At 37.0% G+C, this 20879-nt stretch overlaps 1 long non-coding RNA gene across 1 annotated transcript; it reads left to right on the plus strand.

The window, feature by feature from the left end:
• The first annotated feature begins 17196 nt into the window (after nt 1-17196).
• LOC132605171 (uncharacterized) lies at nt 17197-19742 on the plus strand. The gene is made up of 3 exons (XR_009569075.1): nt 17197-17533; nt 17669-17720; nt 19463-19742. It is a non-coding gene; the product is annotated as an uncharacterized LOC132605171 (long non-coding RNA).
• The last annotated feature ends 1137 nt before the right edge of the window (nt 19743-20879 follow it).

Consider the following 20879-nt stretch of genomic DNA (forward strand, 5'->3'; position numbering starts at 1 on the left):
GGTCAACCAAACACTTAAGAACTTCCAAAATTCCTTTTTCTCACTCAAATTACATCCGAATGCCTCGAGAATTGTGCCACCCATCCCAACAAGTCAAATTCATTCTAATGAAGCTAGGGGAAGGGTAAACAGGGGTAAAATAGTCAAAATAACCAAAATGACCTAACGGGTCGTTACATAAACATGGTTTAAACACTTATAACCTCAATGATAATCTTGTTCTCTGAGCTAACGTCGACTAACTTCCAACTCTCTCTGGCCGTCTCTTAATCCTCTCCAACTGATTCCCCTCACAAAAACTTGTTTAAGTCATATTTATAATGTTTGGAAATTTTTTTGGACTGTAACACCTTTAATGATCCATGTGAAATTCGAATTTGCATAAGAAGATACTGGTGAACTGCACCATGTGCCTGTAATGACCCGTTTGGTTGTTATGGCTCTTTTGGCACTTTTGCCACTTCCGAACATTGGTTGACTCACATTTTACCGAAGGTTGACTTTTGGGCAAACAGACCTTTTCCGAAGTTTCGTCAACTCTGAGTGGTCCGGAGGGTTGTTCAAAACCTGTATGTATTATTAGTTCGGTTCCCAATGCATTTTGGTGCATTTCGGGACTTTGGATGAGAAATGGGAAGCAGACACCGGTGGTTGACTCGGTCAACGAGACTTCCATTAGAAATTTTGAGACCACGAGTGCGTTCGTAGTATATTTTTGTATGGGTTTAGGTGGTCGGATTGTGAGCAGATGGCCTCGGGAATAACCCAGAAATCAAATTGAAGACTTAGAGAAATTCAGAAAATTTGATGTCTGGTACCCGCAATGGCGGCACCAGAGCCGCCCAAGGGGCACCGCTGTGGCGGTGTGAGGACCGCTGGGGTGGTGATAGGGAATATAGGCCATACCGCTAGGGAAGTGATGGGGAATATAGGCCATACCGCTACGGCGGTGATGGGGAATATAGGCCATACCGCTACGGCGGTAAACTAGCAGCCGTAGCGGCACCGCCCTCCGTTGTGGCGGTCATAGGCAGTGTTGTTTCATTTAATGTGTCTTAAATAAGGCTTAGACCCTTATTATATCATATCTCGATATTGGAGCTTGGGAAGACTATTCTTGGAGATAATTTGGAAAAACTCTTGGAGGTAAACCTTGCCCAATCCTTTACTCTTCCTTAATCACAATCATCTTAGAATTCCCCCTTTCCTTTTACAACCCCTTAGAGTTGGAATTTGAAGAAGGGTTTTGGGAGATTTTCCCTTAGGGTCCTATATGATAAATTGATGATGTTGATGATAAAACTTGGTGAATCTAAGCTTAGTAATTATATATCTCTCACTTTTAACGTTGAATTTCAGATTTGGAGAATTAGGGTTCATACCCAATTTGGGATTTTACTAGAAATCAGATTTGGAGATAATTCTTAAGCTAAATCAAAAATTAATGATGGGGTTATGATTACCTAGGATTCAATTTGGTGTTTTACCCGTGAATTTCCTGTTTCGCCCTTTTGGGCCCGTTTCCCCAATTTCTACGGTTAAATTGGACTTAATTGATATTATAGAAATATTAGTATCATTATTCATGATTTCTAATTTAGAATTCGATTATGCTTAGACTACTTTGGTTCTGAGCTTCAGAGGAAGGGCAAGGCGATAGAGTGACTTGTTGGTATTGCGGTTCGGCAGTCCAGGTTGGTTATGGTTTACCTTTGGTGAGATTTAGTATAGTGCATCACATATTTAGATTATGATGTCAGAGATATCATGTGAACATTCAGGTGTGAAGTTGGGATGGATATTGCCTTAGGTTGGGCCCTGATGTGTGTTCGGACTAGCCACCCTATTATATGTATTTAATTGTTTAATTGTGTTGGCTTGATGCCATGTGTAGTTGGTAGATAGCGAATGTCACTTGTTGTCCTGATTTGGATAGGATTGACATACTCGTTATTGGTAGTTGTACTTTGATATATGTATTGTCGTACCCACTGTTGGTACTTGAGTTATTGATATATGTTGGCATACCTACTGTTGGTATTGTGATGTGATACATTGTTGGCGTACCCCATTGAGGTACCTGTGATATTGAGCTTGCTTGTTGATGATTTACATATACATTGCACGTATTTTCTTATATTATCATGCATGGTCGATATCCAGTGATGATCCGGTATCGTTGATTGAGCGAAACTGATATTTGATAAACTCTTTTACTTGAGTGATTATGAAAAAGGTCGATGTCCGAAGATCCATTCCGAAATCGTTGTTTATATGAAACTGATACTTGGTAAACTCTTTTACTTGTGTGATTGTGAGGAGGCTGATGTCCGAGGTTAAATTTCGGAATCATTGATTTATGAAACTGATATTTGATAACTCTTTTGAGTGATTGTGAGGATGTCGATGTCTGATGGTTATATTCGGGAATCGTTGTTGCATGGCCAATTCTGATGTTATCCCAGAATCGATTGTAGTGCATAGGCTCCGCGGGTCCCCAGAGTGGTGCCGGTGAGACTCCTCCTTTGAGCAATTAGCCAGGGTCCCGTCTGTCTGTTTGGCAAAGATCCGGGACGGGTGGTACTAAGACTTCGCGAGTCACACCGGGTTGTGCTACCGAGACGTCAATATTTCTGTCCAGAGTACATGTGTACATCTCATTTGCATAGCATGGCATGGCATCACATTCATACCATTATTGCATTGCATTGCATTATGACTTGAGTGACATGTCGTGATGGCTGTATTGTGATGGATTGTGTTGTTGATTCTATTGTGTTGATTGTTCTAGGATTAGATATACTCAGACTTATTATATTGGGGTTAGAGACTTACATAGGTGTTGATGAATACTCAGTTACGATTATATTGTTCCATGTGTGATTGGTTTACTTGTTTATCTATGTTATTTCTTGAATTGTGATAACTATGCTTAGTCGGCCTATAATGCCTACCAGTACTGTTGTTTGTACTGACCTGCACTTGTTGCATTCTTTTATGAGTGCAGAGTATCAGGCCGGATCTATATCTCTGACTCGTGGCCGATCGACTCCTCAGCTTCTACTGGAGTTTTCCAGGGAGAGCATGGCGTCCGCTGACCTCGAAGACTCTTCTATTGTTTATGTCTTACTTTTGTTTCAAGACATGATTTGAGACATTTTATGTATTATTATTCAGACCAGAGTTATTCGAATTTAGATGCTCTTGTATGACCAAACCAGATACCGAGGTGGATTCATTTACTTTCGCACTTATCTATATTATATTGTGAGACTTACATCATTTTGCTTCTTCCGCTATTATTTTTATTGATTATGAACATTGAGTTAAGGGTTCACCTATAGAGGTGGGAATGGTAGGTGCCAGCATGACATAGGCTAAAATGGGTCGTGAAAAGTTAGTATCAGAGCCCTAGGTTATCCGGTCTTTAATACAAGAGCGTGTCTAGTAGATTCTCGTGGATCGGTACGATGAGCTCCGTACTTATCTGCGGGAGGCTATGGGACATTTAGGAAATCTCATCTTCTTTCTATCAATTGTGCTACTTTATTCAAATTGGTATCTGAAAAGACCAAATTGGTATGTGGCTCTTATATCTTCCCTCACAGATGGTGAGGATTCGCGACACGCCAGCATGGAGGAGGTACATGAGGTTCCCCCCCCCCCCCCATTTTCACGGGCGCACCAGACGAGGATGTCTATAAGTTCATCGTGATTATGCACGAGCTACTCCATGTAGTAGGGATCACGGATACCCTCGAGGTTAGGTATGTTACCCTTTGATTCAGTGGTGGAGCGAGGTCATGGTGGAGAGACTACCTTGTTAGCAGGCCAGCGTGCGTGCACCCACTTACTTGGGAGCAGTTCTATGGGGTGTTTCTGGAGAGATACATGCGACGTTCTCAGAGGGACGAGCGTCAGGGTCAGTTCCTCGCTCTACGTCAAGAGGGCATGCCGGTTGCTACCTAAGCTCTATCCTTCTCCTACTTAGCTCTTTACTCATACCCTTTGATTTCGTCGGAGGCCGATAGGATTCGGTGGTTCGTTAGCGGGTTGGATGGTCCTCTCCAGCTATCCTGTGTCCAGCTTGAGGCAGCGGACGCTTCGTTCCAGGCTATTGTTAACTGTGCAGTGAGAGTTGAGGCCGCGAGGGCAAGAGCAGCCAGGCCTCCGGATGGAGATCCTTGATGGGGTGATGGCAGGTATTATTTCCGTTCAAGGTTAGTCTATTCTGTGTTATTTGATCCAGGATCCACTTATTTGTATGTATCTACATTTCATGCTGTGGGTTAGGATTTACCCTGTGATAGCATAGATATACCTGTTCATGTGTCTACTCCAGTCGAAGATTCTATGGTTGTTAATCGAGTCTACCGGTCTTATTTAGTTACTTTTATGGGGTATGACACCTGGGTAGATATGATGATTCTGGATATGGTGGACTTTGATATTATAGTGGGTATGTCCTGGGTTTCTGCTTATCATGTGATCTTTGACTGTCACACCAAGACAATCGCTTTAGCCATGCCAGGCATACCTAGGCTTGAGTGAAGAGGTACTCGTTGTCCCGCTCCGAAGAAGATTATTTCCTTCCTTCGGGCGAAAAAATTAGTAAGTAAGGTGTGTTTAGCGTATTTGGCGTATGTTTGTGATACGACTGTTGCATCCCCATCCCTTGAGTCTATTCCTATTGTGAGCGAGTTCGCGAAGGTATTTTCGTCAGATTTACCGGGTATGCCACTCGATCGTGACATTGATTTCTGTATCGACGTGGACTCGGGTACTCATCCTATTTCCATCCCACCATATCAGATGGCACCAGCCGAGTTGAGAGAACTTAAGGAACAATTGCAGGATTTATTGAGCAAGGGGTTCATTAGACCTAGCGTCTCCCCTTGGGATGCTCCCGTGTTATTTGTGAAGAAGAAAGATGGGACCATGAGGATGTGCATTGATTATCGCTATTTGAACAAGGTCACTACCGAAACAATTTCCCTATGCCTCGTATTGATGATCTATTTGACCAGCTTCAGGGTGCTTCGGTGTTTTCTAAAATTGATTTGCGTTCCGGCAATCATCAGTTGAAGATTAGGGCGGAGGATATTTCGAAGACAGCATTTCAGACGAAATATGGCCACCATGAGTTTCTAGTGATGTCTTGGTCCAGGAATGCACTTGTGAATTCATCCCATGTAGCATCAGGTGCATCCTCACCTCGGGATAATTTCCAAGATTCATACCAGGTGTTAGCAATGCTCTGCAGCTGATGAGCTCCAAAAGTAGCTGCTTCAATTTCCGTAACTGTCATAATCCTGAAAATTTTCTGAAGAGCATCGATGTAGTCCTGAGGGTCCTCATCTTTCTTTGTCCCCGTAAAGACTGGGGATTCATCTTGAGAAAGTCTTTAGTCTTAGAAGACTCTCCATTACCTCCTGAACTTGACCCAGATTCCTGACGCTGGGCCTGAGCTGCTACCAGTTGTGTGAGCATATTGATAGCATTCCTAACACCCCCATCCGAATCACTAAGAGGTGTAACTGTAAGAGCGGTTGGGGCTGCTGTCTGAGTCGGAACGGTCTCTTCGCGAGTTGCTTCCGCAGTAGCCCCTTGGCTGGTGGCTGTAGCCTTTCTGGTGTATTTCCTTTTCGCAGACATTTTCTGAAAATACGTACACGCACGAGTTAGAAAGGTATCCTAAAAGTACTGCTCTAACTGCACGATCTAGAATATGAAAAAAAATGAGAAAATCCTGAATGTCTTGGTGGTCAACTGTTTATATGTATGGGGCCCTCACACATATAAAAGTGACCCCACTGGACACGGTTTCATAGACTCCCTAAGACACTTTAACCTAGGCTCTGATACCAAGTTTTGTCACGACCCGAACCATGGTCTGGCCGTAACACGGCACTCGGTGCTTGACTGCATGTGACCGAGCGAACCACATGGCTTGCTGAACCATCATGAGGCATACATGAGAGGAAATATAACGTGAAGTGCATGATGAGCTTTTATAAAATATAGTAAGTCATAATATTAAACATAAATACTTGATTAAGTCATGAATGCGGAAAATATCATAAGTGAGCCAAACCGGCTAACCAACTCTGGAAGTCTAACATGACACTTGTCTTGCCTATGAAACCTCTAACATGAGTCTGAAAAAACACGTAACATACTTGCTGGGTACCTTTAGATGCAAAACTAGATAAAGGAAGATAATGCCTAAACCCCGAATGAGATGAGGCTCACCAATAAGCTGGTACGTGCAGATCCTAATGAGCAGAGGCTTCGTCCTGTAAATTCATACCTGCATCGTGAAATGCAGGCCCCCAGGAAATAAAAGGGGACTCAGCATATTGACTGTACTGGTATGTAAAGAAACTGAAAGAAGTAACATGGGACATGGAATAACATAATAAGAACTGAAACTGAAAACCTGGACATGAGCATGATCATTAGCATGAGCATGGGTACGTATATGTATATATATATATATATATATATATATATATATATATATATATATATATATATATATATATATAAGCAAAACATGGTAAGTAGGGAGAGCATTTCATAAACCGACATGTGATATCACCACGTGAGTACGTGGAGTCTGGTACCTCGCCGGACCAGCAAAGCCCTCATAGCTTGCCAGGGTATAAGGTGGTAACGTGCCTGATGGATCCATTTCGCGTGCCCTTCCTGTACTGACTTACTGTATACCGCTGTTAGTTCAGTGAAAAATTAATGTATCGTCCTAACTGGGCGGAGCGATCCTTGTCCTATGGTGGCTACATAGTTTCAGGCTATCTGAGTCTTCTCGGTAATTCGTGCAACTCCCAAAAACATGAATATAATATAGTTGGCTAACAAGCCCATGATTTTCGTGAATTAACTTGTACTTGTCTTGTAATCATGATTTCACGAAATAACTTGTAAACATGGTTTCATGAAATAACTTGTAAACATGGTTTCATGAAATAACTTGTATTTAGTATGTATGTATCTTGTATCATAGCATGAAAGTAATTATATAATACAGTTGCATGAAAACTTGTAGACATGTAGGATATTCATGAAACAATCATTCTTAGTCAAAAACATGCATGCAAGAACCCATGGAGTACAAGATATGGGTTTTCATAGATTACGGACGGATTCTCAATAATCATAAAGAAATATTAAGAACTCAATGATGGAATTATAACAATTCATACATAATATGATCATGGACATGGACCTAGGGTTATCATGAGCATGGTATTGAAACCCTAGTTTTAGTAGAGAATCATAATTTTATGGATTATGAGGCATGGGGAAGAACAATGATGTTCCCACACGTAGATAGTAACCCTACATACCTGATAATGCTCCAAACTTGAATTAAAGATTTGAACTTGAAGAAGATTTCCAAAATCTTGATTCTTGAACCTTGAGATGGTTTTTCTTGAAAACCCTAGTTTATGAACAATGATTTCTTGCTTAGATTACAAGGATATATTTTAGAATTGACTTGGCATGATTAGAATAGGCTTACCTTAATGTTCTTGATGATGGGAGAGAATAGAAGGTCGTTCTAGGGCTTGGAGGTGTGAAGAATGAAGTGAAAAAAGCCTTAAAACGAAGTTTTAAAATTGCTTTCGGACCCATTTTACAGTCCATAAAAGTTTTACGGACCGTATATCCCACCGTAAATCAATTACAATGATTTGGGCTTTCTGGACCAATTTTACGGCTGGAACATACGGCCCGTATGATTTTCACGGCCCGTATGTTCCACCATAAATCGGCAGAACACTGTTTTAGTAAAACGGGCATAACCTTTTGTACAGATGTCTGTTTGACCACCATAATATACCGTTGGGAAGGTATTTCAAAGATCTACAACTTTCAAGAAGGAAATTTTCCCAAATTGCTTACAAATATTTCCGTATACTCATTTTAATTGAGACATAGTGCAAACTCACTTGAAAACACGCTCCGTAGGGTAGCTTCCGACTTTCTTTTGCTCAAGGAGTCTTCTCATGTCTTGATTGGGTTTCAAACACCATTTATATAATACTAAAATTGGGTTCATTATACCCCCATCTTATGAGTCAAATCTTAGCCCGAATGCACGAGGTGTTACACTTTGACAATCTACCCACAATTCTGACAACTATTTATGGAGCTTCTAAGAGACACAACCATCATTTAACTTCGGGATGAAGCTCGAAAATCTAGAATAATAAATAAAACAGGAAGTGTCCCACGGACAAGGATGTGGGCTCACCAAATCAACAACAGCAGCAAGTTCTCCTAAGCGTCGAGAGTATCACGAACCTGCTCTTTTCCGTTACCTAACATACCATCAAAAACAACAATGGTATGCCTGAGTACTTTCGTACTCAGTGAGTGCCTCGGGGACAACAAGTAATATAAAATAAAATATAATAATACATAAAGAAACCAGTTCTGAAAAGATAGTATCAAAACAGTCATTCCACTTTATGATTCTTAATATCATTTGTTAAACAATTTACAGAGCCATTAATCAATATAAAAACAGGTATTCAGCTTGTGTATCTCAATAAGAATTATCAAAACCGATTATAAAGCCTCTTGTCAAGTTACAACTTCAAATATGCCTTTTAAATCAATTAAGATAGTCATCAACAATTCCATAAGAGAATAAGAACGTCACACATGCCAATATAGGCCCAAGAATCAAGCATACCGCGCATAGCGCACCACACCGGAACATAGAATTCTCGGTGGCTATCCTTCCTCCCGAATAGCTAGGCATAAATCACACCGGACTATGTAGTACGCGGTGGCTATCCTTCCTCCCGAATAGCTAGGCATAAATCACACCCCGGGTAGCGAACCCAGCGGTGGCCACTCTTCCTCCCGAATGGCTAGGCATAAATCACACCCCAGGTAGCGAACCCAGCGGTGGCCACTCTTCCTCCCGAATGGCTAGGCAATGACACACTAGGATCCATAGTGGCTACCCTTCCTCCCGAGTAGCTAGGCCAAACACAACAACAAAGTTCATAGCATAGAAGCCGATTCATAATTTGTCTCAAAGTAGTCACACCATCAAATAGCATTAAAGCTCATTATGCCATTATGAAAATTCATAATTCCATAGATAATCATGAAAACGTTTCCACTTCTTTAAACAAGATTACTTTGTCATAGTTCCTTTGTAAAATCATCAATACCAACAATTAACCATCATCACTAAGTATCTCTCATAGAGGAAAACATTCATAATACCTTATGCATATATAGGGTTTTTTACAATTTAGGTTCAATGTGGGCTCGTCCCCTTACGCACATTAACCATTAATCAAAGCATGTAATAGATTTCAAGAATGTAAAGTCAATTCATCATATCATTCAAAACATGCTTTTATAAAGATTCAATCTTTTAAGAGAGTTTGTAAAAGAGACATATGAATTACCTTTATATTCAAAAAGGATTTTATTTTTAAAGAGACATACAAATCATCCTTATAGTCAAAAAAATGATTTCCAAAAGAGACATACCTCAATATGTTAAACAAAGTTTAACAATTCACTTTCCTAATGAAGAACACCCAAAGCCTAGCTTGAATCACTTTAGGAAGAATTATGCTGCAAATCCTAGGTTTTGATCACAAGAATCATGGTAAGAATCATGGGTTTAATGTTAGAATAAATTAGTAATGTTAAGGGTATTCTTACCTTTGATTTTAAGACTTGGAGAGATTATTTTCGTGCTTGGGGTTTGGAAGGATGAAAAAAAAAATGAGAACAAAATAAGACCATACCCATTTTAAACCCAATTTTCTGCCAGAAACGGAGAAAATACGGCCTACAAAGTACGTCCTGTACTTGTAGCCCATATTTAGGCTGCCAAGATCAGTGAAGAACAGAAGAAGTACGTCCAAAAGGACGTCCCGTACTTTAAAGTACGGCCCGTACTTTCTAGGCGTACTTTGGGCGAATTCTCCAGCTTTTGTGCCCTTCAGCAAAACGGACATAAATGTTTTTACATAGCTTTGGACGGGCTGGGCGACCTACCATTGGAGAGCTATTTCAAAGTTCTACAACTTTTATCAAGGAAGTATTTGCAAATTCGCAACACATTTTTATGAAAATCGCCCAGAAGATAGACCTATCAAAACTTAGGTGAAGTTAAGAGCCCTTAAGAACTTCAATTGTTGGTTTGACTTCAAAACAACCATCTTCTACCCAAATTCATCAAGAATGGATTCGTATTGGTATAATATCATCTTAACACTATATTTTTACATATTCACACCTAACCCGAATTTACGGAGTGTTACAAATGCTAAGTGTTGAAATTACTCTAGGTGACAACTTTGACCACCCCAAGCCCAAAGCCCACCTAAATTTATGATTCAGTTCATAATTAGGTGTTTTTTTTTTGTAAATTTGGACCCAAATTAGTTAACTTAATCACAATTTTGAGCGGCCTTTGAGCCTGGATGTTCAAAGCTGTCACATCTAGTAATTAAAACACTTAAATGTCAAGTGGAGAAATTACTCTAGGTGACAACTTTGACCACCCCAAGCCCAAAGCCCACCTATATTTATGATTAAGTTCATAATTGAGTGGTTTTTTCCATAATTTTGTACCCAAATTAGTTAACATAATCATAATTTTGAGCGGCCTTTGAGCTAGGATGTTCAAAGTTGTCACATCTAGTAATTACAACACTTGAATGTCAAGTGTTGAAATTACTCTAGGTGACAACATTGACCACCCCAAGCCCAAAGGACACTTAAATCTATGATTAAGTTAATTATTGAGTGGTTTTTTCCTGTAATTTTGGACCCAAATTAGTTAACTTAATCAGAACTTTAAACGACTTGTTGGAACAAATAACTGACTTGTTGCAATAAGTAGGTTACTAGTTGCAATAGCTCTCTTATTTGTTGGAGACAGCTTCAGTTTTTGTCTCTGTCTCATATCAAAATGGAACAACTATCTGACTTGTTGGAACAACTAACGTACTTGTTGCAACAAGTATGTAACTTGTTCCAACTACTTGGTAACTTGTTGGAGATACCTTCAGTTGTCTGTTTCATAACAAAATGCAACAACCAAGTGACTTGTTGCAACAAGTAGGTTACTAGTTGTAACAACTCACTTACTTGTTTTTGTGTCTGTCTCATATCAAAATGGAACAACTATTTGACTTGTTGGAACAACTAACGTACTTGTTGCAACAAGTATATAACTTGTTCCAACTACTTGATTACTTATTGGAGACAACTTCAGTTTGTCTGTTTCATAACAAAATGCAACAACTAAGTGACTTGTTGGAACAAATAACGGACTTGTTGCAACAAGTAGGTTACTAGTTGCAATAGCTCACTTATTTGTTGGAGACAGCTTCAGTCTCTGTCTCTGTTCCATAACAAAATGGAACAACTATATGAATTTTTGGAACAGCTTACGTACTTGTTGCAACAAGTATGTAACTTGTTCCAACTACTTGATTACTTGTTGGAGACAACTTCAGTTTTTCTCTGTTTCATAACAGAATGCAATAACTAAGTGACTTGTTGAAACAAATAACAGACTTGTTGCAACAAGTAGATTACTAGTTGCAACAGCTCACTTATTTGTTGGAGACACCTGCAGTCTCTGTTTTATCCAACAAATGTAAAATATGCCCAACAGCTGTTGTACTTGATGCAGCAAGTATCATACTTGTTGCAACAAGTAACTCAGTTGTTGGAAAGAGTAGGAGCTATCCAATATATTTCACAGTTGTTGCATAAAGTACAACAGCTGTTGTAAATGATTTATTCACATTTTTAGTAATTGTTGCGACAGATTAGTAAATCTGTTGCAACAACTTCATAATTTATCAACAACTCTTGCAGAAACTACAACAGCTGATGCAAAATATTCAGAAGCTCTTATACAACATCTTTAGAACTTGTTGCAACAATTACAACTGCTACTGTAAGTACGAATCAGGGAAAATCAGCAACTATGGCAACTATACCCAGATGAACAATTGAAACAAAACAGTATTATTTAACTTACCAATGGACCGGAAAACACTTATGAAGTAATGCCCAGTGCTACACCAATGCCATTCAGTCAAAAAATTGCAAAATCGAATGATTTTTTTTTCTTGAGCAATGGTTGATGAAGAAGAAGAAGAAGAAGAAGAAGAAGAAAGCAGCAATAACCAATGACATTCAGTCAAAAAATTACAAAATTGGATGATTTTTTTTTTGTTGAGCAATGGCGGATGAAGAAGAAGAAGAAGAAGAAGAAAGAAGCAATAATGGCGGACCAAGAAGAAGAAGAAGAAGAAGAAGGAGGAGGAGGAGGAGGAGGAGCAGAAGAAGAAGAAGAAGAAGAAGAAGAAGAAGAAGAAAGCAGCAACAGAAGAAGAGAAGGCAAAGAGATTGGAAGAACAAAAATGGAGAAAACTGCGCTGAAGAGGAGCTTTTTTTTTTTTTTTTTTTTTTTTTCTATTTTGGTATTTTAGGGTTTATAGTGGTTGGGCCAAAGTGTTAAAAATAAAACTTTGGGAAAAAGTGTTAAAATTAAAGTTTAGGGTCAAAGTGTTAAAAATAAAACTTGAGGGCAAAGTATTAAAAATAAAACTGAGGGTCAAAGTGTCAAAAAATAAAACTATTGGGCAAGCTCAAAGCCCCTTAATCACTAATCAAATTTTGTCACCTCTAGTCAATAATTAAAACTTGAGTCACCTCCCTTCAATTTTAAAACTAAAGCATCACCAATAATTAAATGCCCAAAGTTTGTTGATATTGAAGGAGTAATACATGAAAAATGTTTTTATGATATTAGCAATACTATACCTGTATGTTTTTTATATAGTAAATGACTAAATGAATTACTACTATTAAAATGATGACGTGTCATACATAGCTGATAGCACGTGGAACCAAAAAAGGCCAAGTCAAGGTAAATGGAAAAGTTAAAAGGGTCAGGAGTACAAGTACTAAAGCAGGCCAATACTACACTTGTAAGGCACAACAATAAGAAATTACTGAATGTGTCAAAGTCGGTGAAGAGAAGGAATAACACGCGTCAACCGTGAAAATAGCAGTAAAACAAAATAAAATGTAGAAACTCAAAGGGTTTTTGTCTCAATTCACCGGCGGACCCGAAGCTCCTCTCTTAGCCGCTTATATAAAGGTAAAGGTGGCAACCGGTTCGGTTTAACCGGTTTTAACCGGTAACCGGACCGGTTAAACCGGAACCGGTATAACCGGTTAACCGTGTATTAGTTTACCGGTCCGGTTCCAATATTTTGGAAACCGGAACTGGTTAAACCGGACCGGTTAAACTGGTTTAACCGGTGAAAAATAAAAAAAAATAAAAAAAAGAGTCGTTGCCAAACGGTCATTTTCTTAATTTTTGGCCCCCAATTTTTTTTTTTAACACTTTAACCCATCCCCCACCCCTATATAAATCCTTTTTCATTTTCATTTTAATTCACATCAATTCACTCTTCTTCATCTTTCTCTCAAATCTCAATCTCTCAATTATAATTACTTTGCAATAATTAGCCACAAAGTCTTATTATAATTTCAACTTTCAATTATTAATTTTGCAATTATAATATTGTTGGTGGAGTTGGTGATTTTGCAACAATCCTAAGTAGCTTTGGTGGATTTGCAATTCTAGCCGCCTTCACTTTGTTGGAAATTAATCCGGCAATTTGGTACCTTCGTTCCAACTCTATCTTTAATTTTCGCAATTTAATTCTAGCAATTTATTTTTCGCAATTTAATTCTAGCAATTTAATTTGTTGTAATTTATTTTCTTGTGATTTATTTGATTGTGATTTAAATTAATTCTATTTAATAATGTCAAAGAGATTAAGACGTGGTGCCGGTAGTAGTAGTCGTACTGTTAGGGGTGCGCTTAATGAGGAAACATTTGTGGAAGAAACACCTAATTTAGGTATTGATGTTGGTGGAAATAATCCACTTTTAGGTCATGAGGCAATGCAACAACATTTTACCGACACTTTTAATAAAGACTTAGATGATGATGATGAAACACAACCCCCCGAAAATCCCATAGGAGATACATGTCCTGCACAATCACATACACAAGACAAACCGCCTAGAACTCGTAAGCCAACAGCTAAAGTTTGGAAATTTATGACTAAGAATAGGGAAAACCAATCAGCTACATGTAATATATGTGGACAAGTATTTAATTTTAAGCAAGGAATTGGTAAGGATGGTGGAACGGGTACACTAAATGCTCATATGAGAACCAAACATATGGATATTTGGGGAGAGCAAACAGGTTCAAATGTGGGAGGATTCAAATGACGATATACCCAAGAACCGGTAGAAATTTTAAGTATGACAAGAAAAAAGAACGCGTAGAAATAGCTAAAATGGTAGCTTATGATTGTTTACCATTTTCCTTTCCATCGGGTTTGGGGTTTGTTACTTACATTCAACATTGTTATAACCCGTTATTTGAGGGTATTCCTAGAAGTACTTGTAGAGCCGATGTTATAGATTTGTTTAAAAAATATAGATTTTATTTGCGCCATGTATTTAATTCTTTAAATTGTAATGTTTGTCTTGCCGCTGATTTGGGTGTTAGTATTAACCATTTAGATTTTTTTGCTATTACATGTCATTGGGTTGATGACAACTGGGTTATGCAAAAAAGAATTATAGCTTTTTTATACGACAAAGGAAAAGGTAGTCACGATGGAAAATTTTTAGCCGATTCAATGTCTACTATAATGAGATTTTTTAACATTTATAGAAAAACACTTTGTATTGCTTTAGATAATGCTTCTAATAATACAAAGGCAATTGGTCTTTTAAAAAGAGAAATAAACCCTCCTCTAACAAATATTTTTCATGTAAGATGTAGTTGTCACATTTTAAATTTAATTGTTAAAGATGGTCTTGAGCATTTTGATGATTCTATTCAAAAAGTTAGAAATGCTGTTGCGTTTCTTTTTTGTAATGCTAATAGGAGAAGAATTAGAGATTTTAAGAATGCTTGTGTGGAAAATAACCTTAGACCTAGGAAAATTCAAGTAGAAATTGAGACTAGGTGGAACTACACTTACATTATGCTACAACAAGCATATGAGTATAGGATTCCCATACAACAAGTTCACAACAAATATAATATTGATAGTGAGGATTGATTAACTTTTAGGCATTGGGAAGATGTTAAAGAATGTATTGAACTCTTAGAAATTTTTTATAATGCAACTCTTGCTTTTTCTAGACAATTCTATCCCACGGTAACCGGAATTTTAGCCTACTTAGCGGAAATAGCTAGAGTTTTACAAGAGTATAAATATAAACCCGATTATCAAGTGGCTATTTTTGAAATGATAATCAAATTTAAGAAGTATTTTTTTCCCATCCCAACTTTATTTATATTGGGTTCCCTTTTAAATCCTTGTTTAAAAGTGTCTTATACTAAAAATTTGGTTAGTCAAATTTATACATTTTTAGAAATTGAAGAGGGAGTTCAACCATCTTTAGCTGAAGCCGATCTCGCTATTGATGATGAGTTTAGAAGAGTTTTTACTCATTATTCTAGTTTGGAAGAACGTGCTACACTCGTTGCTCCACGCCCTACTACTTCTCAGAGTAGCAAAAAGGGCTTGTCGGGTTTAAAAGTTTTACATTCACAGCCAACTTCTTCTTCTACTGCAAACTTTGATGAATTTAACTTTTATTTGATGCAGCCAAATGTGGATATCAGCCAACTGGATGAGGTGGACGTCTTAGCATGGTAGAAGAAGTACAAGGCAAGCTATCCGGTACTTTCAAGAATGGCTCGAGATATCCTTACGGTTCAAGTATCAACCGTGGCTTCGGAGAGCGCATTTAGCCAAGGAAGACAGCAAATTGGAGACCATAGACATTCATTATCCGGCTTTAGCTTGCAAGTACTAGTGTGCATTCGAGATTGGATTAGATCGGAGCGACGCAACCAAAACTCAGAAGCGGAGGAAGGCGAAGAGGAAGAAATTGAAGATTTGATAGCTAGTGGACCGGACCAAATGGAAGACTTTGAAGATATTTCCATGACCGAATATGATGTGGGGGAAATTAACGAAATGGTTCAAAATTGGTGATTTTATTATTCTACTATTTTTGTACAACTCATGTATTATTTGCAAGTTAAAAAAAAATACAACTTGCAAATAAATGTTATCCAAGAATGAATAAAATATATGGCTCATTGAGCTTTCTTCTATTTACTTGTGTTCATATTTTTACTTTTATTAAGTTAGGAATATACCTAAAATATACTAAGAATATACTTATAAGTATATTAAGTTATATAGTATACTTAAACATATATAAGTATATATAGAAAAAATAGTATATATAGTATATAAGTAAGTATATATAGTATATAGTACATATATATAAGTATATATAGTATATATATTAAGTTATACAAATATATAAGTATATGTAAGTTATATATATATATATATATATATATATATATATATATATATATACGAAAAACACTATTCTGTATTGCTGACTTGCTGTTAGGCTGTTAGTCAGTAAATATTTAAACTTTACTTATAAAGTTGTATAACATATGTAAATATACCTACAATATACTAATAAATACTATAATATATATATATATATATATATATATATATATATATAATAAAAAATAAAATAAAAAATTAACTACTCCAAACCGGACCGGTTCCGGTTTGGAGTTTAAACCCGGTTAACCGGAACCGGCCGGTTCCTTAACCGGTTACCGATCCGATTCCGGTTGGAACCGGTTAACAGCTTTATATAAAGGTAGTAATGTTGTGTAAATAAAATCTTAGTAGTGGATTAATTAACAATTGAAATATATGAAAAATTGAATCACTAAAATGAACAAGTTATGGAAAAGTTGTCAGGCAAATTGAAAAGACAAATACATTGTGATCCCGACCCCATAGCATAGGAAGTTGAAGTGCAGCTTTTTCGGAGGGCACAAAAGTCAAAAGTAAAATATGGGCTGCTTTTGACGTCCAAGAATGAAAAAGTACCAGTATACTTAAGGCATGAAAATGAAACAATAACGAAAATGCCCTTTGATTGGCTAGCCCACATGTAGACCAACATCTGTGTGCTCTAGCCTCTTCTAAATAGTACTATGTCGATGATCCTACATCACTCATCTTTCTATATAGTTATAATCTGCATCAGAATTGATATTGCAAATCTTATATGCATATCAACAATTTTAAAAGTTGAAGTAGAGTTCGGTTATGAAGCTGTTTTCATTTCTCTCCTCATAACTTCCATCAGAAAGGAATGTCTCCTGCCAAAAATCTAACTTCTTCATTCCTAAATCTCTCTCAAACCCATGGCATGAGTTGTTTTCTCTCCTTTAATACTTCTGAGTTCAGGGAAATATGGCTATGGACACTAATTTCATCAGCAAATTATCAGCAACAAGATGTGGAAAGATACCAGAAGTCAGTTTTCGCTAGACTTGATTCTGCAGGACGTAAAGGTAACGTGATCGACTTTTACACTTACTTCTAGCATTGCGAGTATGTGTATGTGTCTATATAGTAAACATCGCCGCGCATTCTGTAGCATTCTGTTTTTTTTTTTTAATGTTTAATCGTGGTTTACACATTTACAGGTCTCTTGCAGTGACGAAACCAGACATTATGAAAAGTCTGTTATCCATCGTGGTAAGTTCATAGATTTGTAGGGTTACTGCTTTCTTTCTTTTTTCATGATTATATAATTCGTGATTTGGTCGGAAACTTACTTAACATCCAGGCAAATTCATTTATGTGATTTTCTTTTCTTAGTATCAAATTTCATCACCTTCTTGCTCTGGTGTTGGTTCACCTTAGACTTTTGTGTTGGTAAGTTCTTTTGGTAATCGTTTATTATTCTCTTTTTTTTTCTTTTTGTTTCTGAGAAGTGGTTTAATTTGATTGTTTTACGAATTCTTATTTGATTCCGACTGCATGTACAATTTTATGTTGGTTTATTAGTTATATCAGATGTTCATTATTGTTTGCTAGATGTCAAGGTCATTTTTGCAAGAGGTGGTAGTTGTGTCTATGTAATGGAAAATGAATAAGACGACTGAGCTATCTATAAATTGAGTGTAGAGCAAAAGAAATGGCCAACCCATATATTCTGGGCAATAGAAGAAAAATCAGAGATATGTGTTTAAGCCAGGTTCTATTATACAAACACATGACTTAACAGTGCTAACTATTTTGACTACCTAGAGATAAAACTTACTTAAATAAAAGATTTGAGTATTCAATTCCCCCAATGGAATTCATAATTCTTACAATTTGTTTGTGATGAGATGTATGTCTCTTCGTTGTTGGTACTTCCTCCCATCTCATTAAAAATAACTACTAATTGATATCACCAACCATCTGAAAGAATGTAGACTTGGAGTACGAAGCATATATAGTTTTTGTCAAGAATTAAATAAGCTATATTTCTATTATAGGCTCTGCACAATGTTCAGTAAATCAGTAGGTAAATGAAAAGTTAGTGAAAGGTAAACAAACAAAAAATTTGAGTATTCCATTCCATGGAATTCATAATTCTTACCATTTGTTTGTGAAGAAATGTATGTTATCTTCATTACTGGTACTTCCGCACATCTCATTAAAAATAACTACTAACTGAAGCATATTTAACTTTGTCAAGAATTGAAATGTTTAGTAAATCAGTAGTTAAAATGGAAAGTTAGTGAAAGGTAAGCAACACTTATTGCTTACCTTCTCAATGCATTCATCTTCATGATTTAGTTAAAAGTTCCTTCTTTAGCAGCCTTTTTAAAATGTTCAAGAAATAAGATATACTCTCATTTGATTAAGTGGTCAAACTTCCTGATATTGGTTTTAGTTGCTGAGATAACTCCTATTACTTTTTTTTCTTGGGTAAACTTTATCAACAATATGTGGAGTGAATGACTTTCTATTCCATATATGCTTTGATTCTACTTATTATAAAAGAAGAAGTACTATGATCTCTGCTTTCTCAGCACCGGTAAAAGTTCTCACCCCTTATTGTATTTATCTGTACGAGTAGATTTGTTTGGAGGATGAGCTACAATATGAACTTTATTTTCTATCATTGCTTATTCTAAATCTTTGATCACTTTTTTGTATATTTATGTACTAATTGGTAATATCACGAAGCCAAATCATATTTATTGTGTTGTTGGTTTTTTATTTTGTTTTACCATCTTTATTATGTTTCAGTCAGTATCTGTCCATGATCTTCATGACCCGGAGATATCTTCTCTCTCAGTGACAAATTAAGTGAATTTAATATTGACATGCCTGATATGAAGAATGTGATTCTCTAAGACCCCTCTCAGATAATTTACCATTTGGAAATTTATTGATTCTTATAATTGAAAAAACTTTCATTGACCAAGTGTTCAATTTTCTAGAGTGGCTACTTAAGGTGAAGGATGTATATACTCTAGCGTACACAGGATAATTCTCCTTTCTAGAAAGAGAAATCAGCTCGAACCAGCTTAAACGAGAAGGATCGGTCAACGGTGTCTCGGGAATGCTAGAACTATTAAGAGTATTTTGTTTGAAGCACTCCCCACATTTAATGAGGATCATCTCATTTGCTGGAAAATTCGTTTGGGGAACTCTGTATTCGTTAATGTTATATTGAATTGTATACCAACTCTTATCACAATTGCGTTGTGAAAATGATAATATTTTTATAATGTTATATCTCTCTATTTGAATTCAAAAACTGATTTATTAAAGATTCTTGGCTGCATGTTGATGTTTGACTCATTGCAAGCATAATCTACTTGAACATGTTGAAAGGGCTGGGGTTTAACATCAAAAGGGGTCGTCAAGTGTGCATGTATCTTTCACAGGTTCTATTTTTTCTATTTAGCTTCAGCTTATTTGCAGATAAGAAATGTCATTCTGTAACTACTTGCATTCTGTTGTCAAATGTGTGTAAATTATGACAGTTTCCATGCCTAAAATAATCTTTTTTCACTTTAACAATGACTATATCATATGTTTAATTGTTAAGCTCTCCTTTTCGTGCTTTTAATAGTTAATAAAGAGAATCTATATTGGAAACTAAAATTTAAGCCTTCACTACCACAAGCAAAGAAGCTATTATTCATATTTGTTTTAGAATGATATTTTCTTTACCAATAAAACAACTGAATTAGAAATTATAGCCAACACAAATGCTTGGAAGAAAAGTGCTCTTACCAAAATGTTAAGTAGTTTGTAATAAGGTGTTTTCAGAAAAATGAGAATGTAAACTCTGCAATGTCACACATGGTTCATATATATATATATATCTGTCTCTATTATCTCTCCACTCTTTTTTCCTTTGAAATGATCCGCGCATCGCGCGGGTACGTATACTAGTTGTTGGTAATAGGGGACTCCGATTTGCTCATCAATCAAGTGAAAGGAAATTGGGAAACCAAAAATGATAAGATACTCCCATACGTAAATCTGGTACAAAGAATGTGCGGAAGATTGATGAATATTGACTTCAAGCATACTCCGAGGGCTCAGAATGAGTTCGCAGATGCATTGGCCAAAATAGCGTTTATGATCCATCACCCTGACAGCACCCACATTGATCCGTTAGAGATCACACTGAGAGAAGAGCAGGCTTACTGCGCCTATGTAGAGGCCGAGCCGGATGGCCAACCATGGTATGCCGACATTAAGGCCTAACTGGAAAAAGGGAAGTATCCCCCAGAGAGTTCAGCAAATCAGAAGAAGACCATCAGGAGATTGTCCAATGGTTTAGTCTTGAACAAGGAAGTAATATACAAAAGGACCCCTGATTTCAGGTTGCTCAGATGTGTG

This window comes from Lycium barbarum, chromosome 8, assembly GCF_019175385.1.
Source record: "Lycium barbarum isolate Lr01 chromosome 8, ASM1917538v2, whole genome shotgun sequence".
Classification (NCBI taxonomy): Eukaryota; Viridiplantae; Streptophyta; class Magnoliopsida; order Solanales; family Solanaceae; genus Lycium; species Lycium barbarum.